The sequence below is a fragment of the Pteropus vampyrus genome, unplaced genomic scaffold, assembly GCF_000151845.1.
Source record: "Pteropus vampyrus isolate Shadow unplaced genomic scaffold, Pvam_2.0 Scaffold170, whole genome shotgun sequence".
NCBI lineage: Eukaryota > Metazoa > Chordata > Mammalia > Chiroptera > Pteropodidae > Pteropus > Pteropus vampyrus.
The window spans coordinates 2,205,619-2,216,444 of NW_011888951.1; the positions used below are offsets into that span (position 1 = coordinate 2,205,619).

General features: G+C 50.7%; 1 pseudogene; it reads left to right on the forward strand.

The window, feature by feature from the left end:
• The window catches only part of LOC105299001, a 23,358-nt pseudogene extending 19,778 nt beyond the window's left edge, over positions 1-3,580 (forward strand).
• Positions 3,581-10,826: the final 7,246 nt, after the last annotated feature.

The following is a 10,826-nucleotide window of genomic DNA, read 5'->3' on the forward strand; positions in this document are numbered from 1 at the left end:
CCCCAATGTTCATCCAGTGGCAGCATCTCAGGATTAGAGGTCAGCTTTCCGGAGTCACCCACCTGGGCTCAAATCCCCAAGTAGTGTGACCCTGAGCAATTTACTTAACCTTTTACCCATCTGAAAAATGAAGATGATCATAGAACCTACCTTATAGGGTAGTTGTGAGGGTTAAATGGGTCAATAAAGAAAAATACATAGCGTAAGCACTCCGTAAGTATCAACTGTTATTATTACTGCAGGTTGCAAGTGCTGTAAGAGCTGGCTGTGGCCAAACTCAGCCTGGGGACAGCAGGGAAGGGTTCCTAGAGGAGGCTATGCAGGTAGGAATCTTAGGAAATAGCAGTTAGCCAGGAAGCCGGAGGAAGAGGGAATAGCAGCAGCAAAGACATGGAGGTGGAAAATAGGTGGAAGGTTGGGGAGTGGGGGACGTACAAAGCCCTTTGGTGTTGCTGGAGAGTGTAGAAGAGCTTGGTTTTTAGATGGAGGGCACTAGAACCAGAGCTACTGAAGAGTTTGGAACAGAGGCAGGACATGTCTTTTGTTTTTGGCTACTATGCATGCAATGGCTTGGGAGTCCAGTGGTCCTTCTGAGAGATGATGAATCCTGAGCAAAGGGAGATGCAAGGTCAGTGGAAGGTGGGCACAGATTCACAGCTATTAAGGAAGTAGACCTGGCATAATGGTGACCTATGGATTGGTTGCAGCTGGAGAGGGCAGAGTTAAGAATGGACAGGACACTCAGGTTGTTGGCTTGGGCACTGAGAGAGTGGCAGGGCCAGAAGAAAGTCAGGTCTGGGGGTGGGGAGAAAGATGATGAGCTATGAGTATGTAACAAGGGGGAAGAAGGTGCTGCCCAGCTTGAGGTCATTTGAGTGTGGAGCCTACAGACATGGACTGGAAAGTCCAGCATGTGCTTGGATGGTTACAAATCCTGCCATGGCCTGAGAGCTGCCCCAGAGTCAACAGAGGTCAGGGAACCTCACCAGGCCACATCTTCCTCTACTAAGAAAAGGATTTAGGCTTCAGAGTTCCAAGAAGGATTCTAAGAATTCTAAGCTTCATTTCCCTGGGGCCAAGTAAAATTTGTCCAAAAAAAATTCAAGAATTCTGACCTAAATTCTATGTGTGCCATTACCTCTTTCTGAGATTTTGGGGTTTTGGAGGATGGTTTTGGGTGAGGGAGTGTGAAGAGCATAAGGAGGTAGAATGTTGTGCTGAGCTGTCCCAGCTCTGTTGTTTACCAGCTGTGAGGTCTTAGGCAATTCTTCTCATCAAACCTCAGTTTCCTCCTTGCTACCTACCATGCAGGATTATAGTAAGAAGGAAATGGAATGCTGGACACAAAGGTCCCGGCGTGGCCTCTGGCTATCTTTGTTAAATATACAAATTCCAGGAGTTTCTTCAAGACCCAGGAAGGTGAATTTCCATCAGTGGTTCTGGGAAACTACAGGTGAAACTAGCCCATCAATGGATCAAAGCGTCCGACTGCCACCCTGGGATTCCTCTGGCACTGGTCTCTCCATGGGGCGGTCCATCCCTAACGTTTATGGCCAGTGGCAAGAGTTGAAATGGCTGTCCACCTTCCAGGTTCCTCCTTCTCTTCCCATCTGCTTCATCCCTTCTACAAAAGATCTTGTGCGCAGACTCAGGCTTCATGTCTAAGCTCCCAAGCACACCTGCCTCCCCAGACAACTTCCTTGTCCACCACTCAGGCCTAATGTTGCACACACCTGCAGCATAGCCCACTGGGAGAACAGACTCAGATCCTGGGCGCATGCTCAGGGCCCTTTGGGCAGGAATTCCAGATCCCAGGTACCTGGAGCATGATCTAGAATGATAAGTTTGGACTCCAGGTGGGCATGCCCCCTTAGCCCCATGTATACCTCATCTTGTAGGGAGAAGTGGGGCTGGAGGAATGTTTAGGGGATCCCTATATAATAGAGTTCAAAGCCCCAGGCCTATGGGCTCCCCTGCCTCTGTTCCTATCAGCCCCTCCCTCTGGTTAGCCCACTGGTTCCCAGCAGCTGTATCGTGGAGGCTGCCGCCATTTGTCCATTTGCCTGGTCCCTACCCAACTGAGGTCACCTCAGACTTTGCCTCCAGCCTCTGCTGGCCCTGAGAAATACAGGGTTCTGAGGCCTCACACACAACCACCTCGTGGGCCATCACTACCTATATGTGCCATCACTACCTATATGTGCCCAGTCCCTGGCTTGTCATGGGAGGTTAGATTATTATTCTTTAAAAATGAGGAAACAGAGGCTCAGAAAAGGCAAAGGAGGACTTAGTATTATAGAGCACCTACTGAATGTCAAGGGCTGAGGTAGATGCTTTTTAAAGACATGACCACACAACACCCCTGTCAGTATTATCCCCAATTTACAGGTGAGGACATTGGCTCAGGAAGGAGAGGTAACTGGCCCAAGGATCTACTCAGTTAGTAGGAGACAGAGTCAGAAATAAAACTCAGACCACTCCTACTGCAGAGCCCCACCCCAGAGATGCATAGTAGGCCTTCAATGAGTCTAGCCAAGAGGAGCTGAGGACAGTTGGACACCTGGGACGGTCATCTCCAGTAAAGGCTATGGAATGTGAGGAATGTTCACACCCCCCCCCCCCCCCCCCCCCGCCCAAGGCAGGGCTGTGGACAAAGTGACCTTTGGGAAGATAAAGTAGAATTCTAGTACTGAAAAGGAGACTGACTGAGGTGGACCTGGAGTGGTACTGCCAGAGACCAGGACCAGCTGCAGCTGGACATCCACCCACCAAACCCTCCCTGAGCCAGGAGTTACAACTGGGGCATGTGACGCAGGGAGATACTGCTACACCTCAGCTCCTGCTGTTCCCTCAGCTGGAATCTCCTTTCTTCCATTCTGCCAATGACACCTCAGCTGCCGTGCCTCTAACCCTGTCTCCAACTGTTACCTGAACATTTTCACTTGGAGGGCCCTGGGGAATCTCAGCAATAACTGTCCATAACTAAACTCAACATGCTCCCTGACTTCCTCTCACCATCCTCCCTGGGAATGCCACCTCCATGCCCCAAAATGATTGCTCAGTGTTAGGGTGCTAGCCTTGCCTCTTCCTTCTCCCTCTTACTCCATCCAAACTCAGTCTCCTAATGTCTCTACTTCTCCTTGCTGCCTCTGACCTCCAGTCTCAGACCCTCCAATCCCATCTCCCTATGACATCAGGGCAGAATTGCCAGATATAACAAATAAAAACACAGGACTCTCAGTTAAATTTGAATTTCAGATAAATAATGAATAATTTTTTTAGGAGTCCAGTCGCTTGTCCACTGCATCCACTCTTCTCGTCCAGTGGCTAACCCTCCACGCTGCCCACAAGCAGATCTGCCACTCAGACAAGTACTTCAACGAGCACTGTGAGTACCGGCATGTCATGTTACTGAGAGATCTTTCCAAACAAGTACCCCAAACTCAGCTGATGTCCAAAGAGGAGTGGAGGAGACTTGGTGTCCAACAGAGTCTTGGCTGGCTGGGTTCATTACATGATTCATGAGCCAGAACCAAATTCTTCCTTTAGAAGACCTCTTCCAAAAGATCAACAAAAATGAAGTCTATCTGGGGATCGTCAATTAAATCTTTTTGAAATTTAATGTCCCTGTGTATATAAGGTAGCATTCAGTGAGTACTTGAAAAATGTACAAATCATTCATCCATACCAGTGCATGCGCTGTATTCTTCACAGCAACAGAGCTCAGTTAAATGCAGCTGCAAGTAGGTTACTGTAAGGTGTTTAAGATAAAATGTATTCTACTTAGTTTTTCTCTTAATATAAGTGCTTATTTGATTTTACCTGTTACTTTTGTTGAGTAAAGTTTGTAAGTTGCAATTTTTAAAAACTATTCGTTGTTTATCTGAAATTTAAATTTACAGGGCATCTTATATTTTGCCTGGCAACCCTAAGCTGGAATGTACTTCACTCCTTAAAACTCTCCATTGGTTCCTTGAGGAGTGGAGGATGGAGAAAACTCCCATGCTTTGAGCACTCTTTCCCCACTGGTCCTTCTCTGCCTATCTCCAGCCACCTTTCAATTCTCAGAAATCACCTTTTCTAGGAAGCCTTGCAAACAGCCATAGACTGGGTTAGGGGCTGCTCTGTACAATTAGAGGCTACCGTACTCTTATCAGAACCTAAAATACACTGCAGATCCCCCATCAGTAAGAGCTCATGAGACCAGCATCTTATCTTTTGTCCACTGTGTTCACTCCTTAGACCCTAGCACTTCGTGTGGCACTTAAAATAACGTGCTGTGGAACCCTGGCTAAACCCATTGCCTTCTCTGCGCTTCAGTCTCTTCATCTATATGAGAAAGGGTCATCGAAAATGATCTGTGAGGCTCTTTCCAGCTCTGATGCCTGACCCTCACTTTGACCCTGGAGATCCTAGGGCAGGGCTGGCTAGGCACTCAGCTTGGAAGACCTGAGGACAAGCTCCACCTCTGCCACATGTGGCCTCAGGCAAGTTCCCACCCTCTCTCAGCCTGCCTCTTCTCTGCCAGGTTCTAACTTGTGGGGATCACACTGCCCTCCTGAAACAACCTGGTAAGGTTGTTAGGAGGTTGAAGTCAGAGAGGTAAGGCATGCAGCACAGCACAGGGTGGCCTCTGAGGCCCTCAGGGAACTGAGATTCCTGCCTGCTCTTCCCCTCACCTGGGAGGCCTAAATGCCCTGGAGGGAACTTGGAGAAGCAGCAAGAGCTCCTGGGGAAGGAGGGTGGGTGGGAGGGAGAAAGAAGGTAGGCTAAGAGCTTTCAGGCAAGACTTTAAATCTGGTCTCCATTTGTTTATTTATTTATCTTTAAAGGGCCTGAGTACCTTCTCTAAGAGCCAGGAATCAATCTAACTGACAGAGACAACCTGAAGTCCACAGCCCATTCATTTGTGGGGTTAATAGTCAGCCTAAATGGGTGATAGGGAACATGCGGGTAGAGGGGGAGCAGCCTCAGGAAACCTGGGTCCAAGGAGACACCTAGGGTGGGGGCTTTGTCCAGACTTACTGTTCCCACAATCTCTGGACTCCCCCAGCCACCCCAAGTAAACATGCAGCTTGAATGAGAACAGGGTGCTCAATGGCTTCAAGACAAGCCCTTCCAACACCCCATTTCAGCTCCCTTTCAACCAGTAGGCTCATGAGGCAGGAAAACCCTGGCAGGCTCCTGGGACTGGCCCTATTCTGTGACCACGCACTTCCAGTGCTTGGACAGGGCCTTCCCATGGCTGTTTGGGTCTCCTCATCTGGACAATTTGGGGCAAGGACTAGAGACAGAGACCCTCTCTTCCAGGACAGGCAGTCCAGGGTTCTGGAGGGTGAGGCTGCAGTGAGTAGCTCAAGTGCTATGAGCCTCCAGGAAATGAATTCTCGCCTCTGAACAGGAATCTTAAGACAAGGCTCTCACACCACTTCTTCTCTTTCTGTTCTTCCCTGTCCCTCTCCTGCCTACTTCTTCCTCTTGTTCTCCTGCCTGTCTCTCCCAGCCCCTGCTGAATTAGCTTCCGGTAGCCCATTAAATCAGGCCTGATCTGACCTCAAGGCCAAAGAGGCAAGAAGAGAAGGCAGGGAGGGAGGAAGAAAATTAGCCTTCATTGAGACCTGGTCAGCTCTGCTTACCTTTGTCTCCATTGTCTCCTGGAGTCCCTCAGCTACCCTACAAGGCAGAACCTGTTTTCAGGGGAGCAAATTCAGCCTACACGAGCCTAGACGTTAGTCCCAACAGACATCACACAACTGATAAGGAGTCAGCTTTCATGTTTCCTCTCCTCATTCTAGGGCTCCAAGGAGACCACAGAGGAAGAAGACAGTCTCCCACATCCTGAAGCTGTGAGTTCTAGTGAAGGTCATTTAGGGCTTGAAGCCAGGCAGAGTAGGTGGGAGAGCTGGGCTGGCCAGTCCCTGTCCCAAACAGGCTCAGCCACCTGAGGCAAGTCACTTCACCTTTCTGAGGATCCCTTTGTCCACTTAAAATCTGCCCTGGAGCAGCCTTTGTCCTCGAGAGAAAGGTGATAACTGCCTAGTTTGGGAGTAAAATGATTTTAAATGCTGGTTCTATTCTTTCCTTGTTGAGTGACTAGACAAGTCACTGCCTCACGGACTATCACTTCCCACCCCTGTGAAATGGGGGTGATGAGGCCACCTGAAAGGGGATTTCTGAAGATTGGAAGAGATAGTACATAGAAAGGACAGCATGGTGCCTCGCACCTCGGAGGGCTTCACAGCTAGTAGGCCAGGGGTGGAGAGAAGCCCAACACAAAGCCTAGTGACTGATCTATGGGACCCAGGCCTACAAGGTCCCCACCACCTTGCTATGAGACCAGGCAAGTGGCTTTCCCCACCAGGAGGCCAAAGCACTCTTGGGCTTGGGAGGGGACTAGAGACTCATATGTGTGACCTTTCGCCCTCTTGGGCCCTCGGAGAGTAGACCCTCAGAGAGCAGACCTTCGCCCATTCTACTCTGTCCTGGCCCTTACACATCCATTCTGCTCCATTATTCCCCATGCAGTCTCAGGGCTCTGTCATCACCCCAGCCCCCCAAACAAAAGGGACATTTGACATTCTTTGTCTCCTGCAGACTCATTCTGTGAGTGTAGGACCCAGCAGGCTTTGCAGCTGGGACCTGCCACCTTCCCCCCAGTCCTGGCCCAGCTCTCCAGAGAGCTTTGCTCTAAGAGAAGGAGGGAGGCCGGGAGGGGCCTTAAAGGAGCAGAGCCTTCTCTCAATAAGAGGGTGGAGAGCCTTCTCTCCCCTCCCCAACCTTTAGAATTGTCAGGAATGAAAGCAGGTGGGGGAGGGAGACAGGTGTCCAAGTAGGTATTTGAGATTGGGGTCCCAGCTAAATTGGGGCTAAAACCTAGTCTTCTTCTGGCTCCCAACAGAGGGCTCTTTTTACTAACTGGTTTCTTAGTATCTTTTAAAGGAACTGTGATTTGCTATGTGACGTGGGTGAGTTCTTTCCTCCTCTGGGCCTTGGTCTCCCTTGTATAAAATGAAGAGAAAGAACTGGAAGATCTTTCACATGTGAGATTTCCAAATCCAGACCCTGGACAGGGTCTGGGATAACAAAGACAAACCACACTCCCAGAATCTAGTTCTGGAATTCCATCAGGAAAAGATCACAAATGACTCTTGATGTGAGAATATGTTTCGATGAAAGCAGGACCCCCGCCAATGGTGGAGAACTAGCCTCCCCTCAGATTGATACAGTTTTGTACCACCTCCAAAGCTCTCCACTCCCTTCATCTGTCTATAGGCATGTGAGACAGACAAGACCCAATTCTGTTCTCCTTCAACAGAAAATAAGGCTGCAGGCACACAGAGGGCAGGCCCTGACCCACCCTGGGAGTGGAGGGTCTAGAAAGTGCTGTCTGGGCTGAATGGGGGAAAGGTGGGTATGATCGATATTCTGGTCAAGGGACCCACGGGAGCAAAGGAGAGGGCAGTGACCAAACGTGCTGTGCTATAGTTTGGCTGGCTGGAGCTGCAGGTGTGCCTGAGAGGAGTGGAGAGGGGAGGCCGAGGGTCTTGGCTGCCTGGCTAAGGAGTTTGTCCTCTGGGTGCGGAGGAGTCAAGGGGGGCTTTTATGCCAGGCAGTGGTCATTCCCTCCTGTTGTAGTAAAGCGAATGAATGGTGGGGCTCCAGATGGAGACCAAGGGAGCCAGGACAGCTGTACACTCAGGTGCCTCCCAACAAAGGGGCCTTGGAGCCTCCGGGGGGAGGGGAGTGGAGCAATTCCTCCCGGGAAAGAGGGGAAGTGAGCGGGGAGATGAAGCAGGGGAGAGGAAATGAAAGATTAAGTGCATAAAGGCCATAAAGCTCAGGAACGTCCAGGCCGGATGGATTCCAGTTTATAGATACATTTATGTCCAAGGATGTCCACCCAGACCTGATATCCCAGCAAGAGCAGCCACCCAGGGAGGCAGAGAGGACGCTAGGCTGGAGGGGACCCCTTGTGCCCTTGTGCTCCTCTCCTGTGCTCCCCCCCACCGCCCCCCGCCCCCATTACCTACCCTCAATTCCTCGGGCTGGCTGACAGCCCAGCTGGAAGCAATTGTGGGAGCCTCCAGCCTGGAGAGCTGCATCCCACAAAGGGCCCTGGTAAATAGCAGCCCACACCCCAGACAGCCTGCAGCTCCCCCTCCTTGCAGCCCCCTGCCCGGAAATTTAAAACAACTGCTCGACACAGTCTTAAATCCTCCAGGAAGGAGCTGGGGTTGGCAGGCAGGAAGCAGGAGGCTGGCCAGGGCCCTGCCTGGAACTCCCTCTCTCCCCAGCTCCCACCCTGAACTCCCCTGAAATACCACCTGCCCCCACAAAGTCTTGCCATGGGCTTCCTGGCCCCCAGGCTTCCCATGCTGGTATTCCTCCCTGGGCACAGCAGCTGCAGCTTGTTGGAATTCCCAGGTAGACAGTAAACATCCAGCGCACAGAATGGTCTTGTCCCCTGCTTGTACCCAGCATTGGGTCTCCCACAGAGCAAATGCATAGTGTATGTATGAAGAATGAGTAAATGAAGGCACCATGTGACCCTGAGCCATCACTCTGCTCTTTCAGCCTCGGTTTCCTTATCTATCAAATGGGCATGCTAACTCTCACCCAGTCTACTTCCCAGAGTTGTGAGAGTTAAGTAAGAACCTTTATGCAAGTATTTTATTAACTGCAAAGCTGATGAGTCACAATGATTCTGTTCTTGCTTTCCTAGCCTCAGTTTGCTCATTTATAAAGAGGACCAGAGTCAGGTGCTAGCTAGCGTCCCTCTCAGCTTTGATATCAGACTTTAGCAGGAGATGAGGATGCCCAGACTTTCCTACGCTCCTTAAATACTAGCTACGTGGTAGGGGGAAGGCAGAGGGTGTGGTGTCAGGGGAAGAGCCTGCCTAAGGTTCAGAAAAGCCACTATTTTAGCTCCAGCATGGCCCCTGACTCACTGTATGATACTTTCTGGGCCTCGGTTTTCTTCTCTGTAAAATGGGAGTGGGTGGACGTGGACACAGGACATCTGAAGTGACCTCTAGCATTAAGTTCTATGATGACAAGACATTATGCAGAGCCACTGACAGGTTTTGAGCAGGAGAGTGGCATAGGCAGAGTCATGTTTCAGAGCTCACTCACAGAGGTGTGGGGTATGGGTGAAGGGTAGGGAGATTGGTGTTTAGAGACCTGGAAGGGGGCTGTTGCCTTTGCCTACACAGCTGAAGACAGCAGCGTCCAGGTCCTTTCCTCATGCTGTGCTCCATGCCCGGGCTGCCCTGCCTCTCCCCAGAATATCTTGCTTTTTAAAACTCATCCCTCTTTAAGACACAGTTCAGGGGCCACCTCCTCTATAAGGTCTTCCCAGATTGTCACTGATGCAGTTGATCTTTTCCTTTTCTGCCATCCAGTTTCCCAGCTCTAGGTATCTTCATCATGGGACCAGTTTGAATTACTGTTTATGTGTATATGTGTGTGCATACATGCGTGTTCCCTCCTGGGCTGTGAGCTACTAAGGTCAGGGTGGGTGTTCTGCCCATCCCCATATCATCTCCAGCATCCATCACCTGTCCTGGCCCAGAGGAGGTATTCAGTACATGCAAGCAGGATACTGAGGATGCCAGAGCATCCTACCCTTTGAGTTCACCTGCAAGGTTGGAGCCTGGGCTCCAGCCTCAGCTTAACTGTTAAGAGCCATGTGACCTTGGACAAGTCACTTCTCCTCTCTGGACCAAGGTGCCTCTTGGCTACATAGAAATTATCTCTGTTGTTCATTCTCAAATCAGGACTCTGAAGTGAGGGCCCATCCTTGAGCCTCTCCCCTGGCACCTCCCTTCAGCATTTCCTTTCCTGTGCCCTGGATCACAGTGATCTGCTACAGTGTGATTCCCACCAAAACCCAAGCTCACGGAAAACCTCATCTCTGGGTCCTGCACAGAGCTGTGCACAAGGAGTACTCATCAGGCTTGTACAGAGGTGCTCGTCTACTCCTCGGTCCCAAGAAAGGGAGCACAGTAAGACCCCCATTAACAGCGTTGTGCCATCAAGTGTGTGGCTTTACAAGAGGCCAAGAGCATTCACTGCTCAAGCCCAACTGCAGCCCTGTCTCTATGTCCCCACCCACCTGCCCAGCCATCCTCCTGGGGCTAGTCTGGCCTCCCCTGAGAGGTGTGGAGAAGGAGTGCTATCAGCCCTGAAAGCAGATGGATCTTTAGCCAGCACTACTCTGCTCCAGGCAAACCCTGCATTCTCAGCCAGAATCCCCTTCTCACTCCCCCGCCCCACGGGCTGGGACAGACCTCAGCCAGCAGGCCTCCCAGCTTTGATCAATACAGGGCAAGCAGCCAAGGCGGCTGCAGGCTCCATCCTCTCAGGAGGCCCCAGCTCAGCAGGGTCACATGGGGGAGGGGCATAAGCCTGGCTCAGGGGCTTTTGGCTGTATGGGTGGGGGACAGGGCAGGGGAGAAAAGGAAAGGCAGGCATCACTCCCAGAGTCATTCATTCCTTCATCCACTCACTCCTCACACATTTGTTCAGTCCACAAATATTTAGTGAGCACCAACTGTGCACTAAGCACAGTCATCAGCTCTGGGGACGCATTGAGGACAAGACAGCCGCTCTTGTGGAGCCGATGTTCTTGTGAGATAGAGAGATAAAAGCCAAGTGAACAAAGAAAAATAAGAAGTAGTTTCCAAAAATGATAAAAATAAAATAGGGGAGAGTGACAGAAATTGGGGCAACATTACACATGGTGGTCAGGGTAAAGATGCCCCCCCATGCTGGCTCAGATCAGACTCCCCAAGCAGACTTGAAGGTGGAGATTTGTATGCAGGAAG